Source organism: Zeugodacus cucurbitae, chromosome 2 (assembly GCF_028554725.1).
Source record: "Zeugodacus cucurbitae isolate PBARC_wt_2022May chromosome 2, idZeuCucr1.2, whole genome shotgun sequence".
Lineage (NCBI taxonomy): Eukaryota > Metazoa > Arthropoda > Insecta > Diptera > Tephritidae > Zeugodacus > Zeugodacus cucurbitae.
In genome coordinates, this window is record NC_071667.1 from 14,772,495 (window position 1) to 14,778,494 (window position 6,000).

The following is a 6,000-nucleotide window of genomic DNA, read 5'->3' on the forward strand; positions in this document are numbered from 1 at the left end:
AATTATGGCTTTACATATTTGCGTACAAATATTTTACAAAAGTCAACAAATTTACTCCGTAACTGACCTCCAAGCTACTTTAAACGCTCAATAGCCTAATTGAAGGCAATTTGTTTAATAAAAAATGTAAATATAGCGAAGGCATAACAAAAATATTTAGTAAAAGAAATTAACTATAAGAATTACAATACAGTTTAATTAGCTCATAATTGAGATAGATCGTTATAAACTAAAACATAAAAAAATTAAAATAATCACAATATATACATATGTTATATATAATATCTGAAATACTGTTGAAAATCTTTGTATTAGGCATACGAGGAGTCGATAAAACGATTAAATTCTCTTTTAGCAGCAGATCACATAATTATGCTAACTTAGTTTCCTTGAGATGTATTGACAATTTACTCATATTTTTGTTCTCTGATTCAATATCCGGAGCCTTAGAAAAGTAAAGTCCGATTTCGACTATTTTTGTACTCTCCCAACAAAAATTGCTAAAAGAGTATTCTAGTATTGTTCACATAACGGTTGTTTATAAGTCATAAAACTAGATATAGGGTTATATATAGTATATTAAAATGATCAGGATGACGAAACGATTCAAAATCCGAATGTCTGTCTGTCCGTCCGTCCGTGCAACGGATAACTTGAGTACAAATTGAGATATCTTGACGAAACTTGGTACACATGTTCCTTGGAACCGTGAGAGTGTTGCTTTCGAAAATGGGCAAAATCGGACCATTGCCACAAAATTTGGTACAAAGGATCGTCCTAGCAAGGAACATATTTGGATGTAATTTTTTTAGCGAAGTGGGCGTGGCCCAGCCCCCAAATAAGTTTTTTGTATATATCTCGCAAACCAATACAGCTATTTAAACCAAACTTTCTACAGTCGTTTCCCTTACATACCCCACCACACACCATGAAAATAGTTGAAATCGGATAATAACCACGCCCTCCTCCCATACAAAGTTAAGGTTGAAAATTATTAAAAGTGCGTAAACTCACTAACGAAAAACGTCAGAACACTAAATTTTACAGAAGAAATAATAGAAAGAAATTGCACTCAGATTTTTTTACAAAATGGAAAATGGGCGTGGCATCGCCCACTTATGGGTCAAAAACCATATCTCAGGAACTACTCGACAGATTTCAATGAAATTCGGTATTTAATATTTCCTCGACACCCTGATGACACGTGTGGAAAATGGTTGAAATCGGTTCACAACCACAACAACTTCCCTTATAACTGAATTGAACTCGGACTATAACTTTTCAAGGCCCCGGATATCGATCATGAGGAATTCATTACCTAAGGATAATTTTTCACCACACATATCGTTAAATCTCTCAGATATTTTAATGTAATTCCGAAGAAATTTGTTTCTTCTTATAGTGTGTCTGTACCAAAAATTATTAAAATCGGGTCATAACTTCCCCTAGCTCCCATATACCTAATTATAGGTTTTCCAAAAATACGGTGTGCTTTATTCCGCATATATCGGTTAATATGTGAGATATCTTAGCAAAATTAAAAAGTTCACTAAGACAAGTTATTGATGGAGTAAAAAAGAGTGTCACACCGTAATCAATTATTTATTCAGATTATTTATTCTACTCTGAACTGGCTGACCACATTGTATGTATTTCGAATAACCTTTCTTGTCCTACTTAGAACAAAAGTACAAACAAAATGCTGTTGAGAGGCCTAAAACCATATTCGAAACCAGTATATTAAAGAATTTTTTTACTGAGTTCCAAATTGTGTAGAATTTATTTTCGATTTAGATAAAATTTCTTAATTTGCAATAATCAAAATAATATTGATGAGTTATCACTTCACCAATACTCTTCAAGAGGCAAATGTGCACTATATGTTGTGTAATTAATATATGTTCATATAACCACTTTTATGACCACTCTTCTCCACGCCGTTGTAATTGTAGCTGTCAAATGCCAATGACAGCCAATTATTAATAACGAAAACAAATTTTACTTACAATAATATTTTCGGCAATTCAATGCTGACTTATTATTTAATTGTTGGTTAGCTAAAATAAACAATTGCACCTATACTCGCGAGCTCTTCATGCTACATTTTGAATGTGTTTGTTGAAATTCGCAAAGCACAGCAACTTTCTACAACTTTTAAATTGTTGTAGTACAACGAAAGTGTTGTCAGATATTTTCACACATCTCGTTGTGCATATGCATATGCGTACTTACATACTTACGTATATATATAAGTATACTCAAGAGACCAACCGAAAATCACGTACTGTCAAAAGTTGAAAAAACTCACAAAAAACCTCAAAAGAGGAAAAATTGTGATGAAAAGTTGTCTGAACTTTAATTTCAGGAAAGCGAAAATCTACAACAATAATAATAACCATAGCAATAAATAAAAGAAAATATTTTATGAACTGCTGATTTCTTCCGGAACTACATAATTGACAACTTCTTGCACTGCGAGGGGTATACACATTTATATGTTTGTTTAAAAATGTGGAAAGAAAGTCAAGGTTGCTTTTGTTGATATGACAATCAAACTGTGAAGAAATTATTTATTTTGACTCATGTCTAACAATTGTCGACCACTGTAGCTGAGTGAGTTATATGTGTGACTATCAATTGGTTGATAGTGGGTTCGAATCATAAATATAAGGGGTTTTATAGTGTTATCGAACTTTTGTATCAAAAAAGAACAAAAATGTGTTCCTAAAACTTAGTTTCGTTGGAAATCCGATTCCAAAAGGGGAACTCTCGTCTGAACGTTAACCTTTTTGTGTTCTGTAATCAATTTCTTCACATAAGTACACAAAAAAAATTTTATCGAAATGAATTCAGACGATCTATAAAAGTGGTTGTGAATCAATCTAATGCTAACATGATAAATTTCAATTTTGTCCAACAAACGAACTCATCTGAGCAACAAAGCCACGAAGATAGACAGAGTAAAATACCTTTCTAGTAACACTTAAAACTAAAGAATCGAACCAAAATCTTGGATATCTCAAAGACGTACGATATACGTTATATTCAGCTGAATAAACTTTTTTTTTTTAAATATACGGTCGATGTCGTTGCTAAAAAATATTAATCAGCTGATAAAACTTACCTTCTTATGAAAAGCAAAAACAAAAGGCTGATCGGTTATCGAGTGGCCGGCAGTATAAAAGGCAAAAAAGGGTTTCTCAATAAAAATTTTAATTGATAAATTAATTTGGCTGTCTAAAAACGCTATAATTCTCATTTATTTCAATGACATTTTTCACTTTCAACCGACCTTTTATATGCAAACTTTTAATGAGTCATTCTAGAGTCACTTAAAGTTTATTGTCGGCATACGAAAATTCGTTTTTAATTATTGATAATCTGGATATGAGCATTAGATAAAAAATAAGTGAATAAAAACGACGGCAAAACCCACTACAAGCAAAATATTTATTTTAAGAAATCTTGACCATTTGTGTCAGCTTCTCGAGAACGAGTTGAACAAATTCCAAACGACAAATAAATTAATTACAAACGAAAGAAACTCGCTTCTAAAAGTGTCAAGCAAGCGACTTCGCCGACTCTTTTTAAATGGCAAATAATATTTACGCCTGAATATATAAATATATTTGTGTTTGAATATAGCAAATGATATTTGTATGTACATACATATGTAAGTTGTTGGTAAAGTTGACTACCTTCATGTATGGGCAGGTTCTTGACATTCTAGTTCTTATCCTCCCCAAGGCAAAGTCACTTACATGGCATCGAATTTTTATTCGTGAATACACATATGTGTATATATTTGTGTATGGATAATTAGAAAATTGCATTAAGTCATGTGTATGTAAGCTTGATAAATGATATACATAAATAAATTAAGAGCTTGCGCTTGAAAATTTATGCAATTTGATATGGTGATTTTTGACTAATTAAGTGTACCGATTATAAATATATTTATAGATGCTACTTGTTTTGAATATCAGGTGCATAGTCTAAGCGATAAATTACAAATACGAAATTCGATATTTTACTTTTGTATGCTAGATGGGATAATATTGGTCTGGTTAAGAGAATGGTTCATCATGTAAACCTAAAAAATTTCCGCATAGTCATTTAATATTCTGAATAACACTGGTTACTGATGCTGTTCGTGTCCATGATGGCTTTGAATATGATGAGCTCAGCTCTCGATGTCTGAGGGACAATACTATATATCCAGTTCAAAATAATATATTAGAAATTGTTCATATTAACATTATGCTTTACAGAAGAAATTCGGGATGTCTATTGCAGGCCTTGAATCATTTTTCTTATAATATGTACAAAAACTTTTCTTATAACAACCTCAATTAGTTTTTAGTTCAGTTTGTTAATTTTTCTCTGTATTTTAAGCCTTACTTGAAAAAGGCCCCAAATACTTGAGAAGCGCGCGCTCTTCGGGTCGTAATTTATAGTGCTCACTTCGAACTACATAGTTTTAATAAGTTTGTAATGAAAAACGCAAATATTTTTAATTTCTGTTCTGTTTCTGTTTTTAACATTTTCATTGAGATATTTTATTTATAAGATAAACCGCTGAGAACAACGAGTGCATAGATCGCTACTACAATAATTTTAAAACTTTTGACTCGGACTTAATTTTTACCCACGACCTGCCCAGTGATTGGCACGTATTCACCGTAAACAGTTTCGGTAGCCATCATAAAATATATATATTTTTGTGTTTTCCCAAACAGATATAGATACATACATATGTAAATACCGATGTGTGTGTTTGTGCACGCCTTATGACTGTTAAATCTTTTAGGATTCAAAAAGCATGAAATAAATCAAAATATTGTCGAGATATGAATGGAATCATAAAAGTAAGTATAATAGCTTCTTGTTAATTTGTACAATATTTATACGGTGTTGCTATGAATAATAAAATTTCACACAATTACAAATTCATATTTTCACACATATATACATATTAACGGATGCTAAAATATACACAAATTAACACAATTATATATATTACTGTTTATTCACCAGCTCAAATTTACCTACTTAGCTGCCAAAAGCGCGCGAATATTCGATATACAAGACGTTTGAGAAAAAATATCGAAAAACTGCTCAAACTTCTTTTATACAATTGTCAAATTTAACGCTGTGAGTAGATGTTTCAGTTTTTTTGCTTTTTTTCATTGCGATGCGACCTTGAGCTTTGCGAAAGATATTTTTTAGATACAAAGTAATACAAGTATATATCTGTATGTGGTATGCGGTATATTATATGTATGTACTATATATGTGTATATATAAGAAAAGTATGGCGATTTTATTGACGTAAGAATGTTGGTCGAATATTTTTTGTGCTGGAACACTTTCTATTACTCATAATTCATATAAATGCTGCTTTAAACAATCATCACAAATCAAATGCGATCAGGTTAATCAATGATTATCAGTATAGAGTTGACCAAAGTTGTTTGGCAAAAAAAAACAATCGTTGACTAAAATAGGAAGAAAATACTATTTGACTATGAATTCTAATTAAACCTAAATTATTAAAAATTATTAACACACAGAGATTATTTCTTCATATTAGTAAATCATAAAGTACACAGACAAATTTCAAATAAATATAAAATTTTATTTTTTAATATAAACGATCTTCTACATGAAAGTTTGTTAATATCATTCAAATGTTTTATTTTAAAAATTGTAATTTGCTTACCACTTCTATTTTAAAAAATATATCAAATAACCATGCATGAGACGCCATATTGTATTTTGCATGCCTTCCATTTGAACTTGGCCTACTACAATCACTTTGTTATTGTCACATGTACGACTATCGCAGCTTTAATTGTTTATTGACTAATTAAATAAGTATAACAATTAATAATATTTTTTTACACCGTGTAATTTATGTGCATATCACAACAGCTATAATTAATGAACGATTAAGCGATGTGTTATTTAAAATTTAAAATATTGTTAGGTTATATAGAG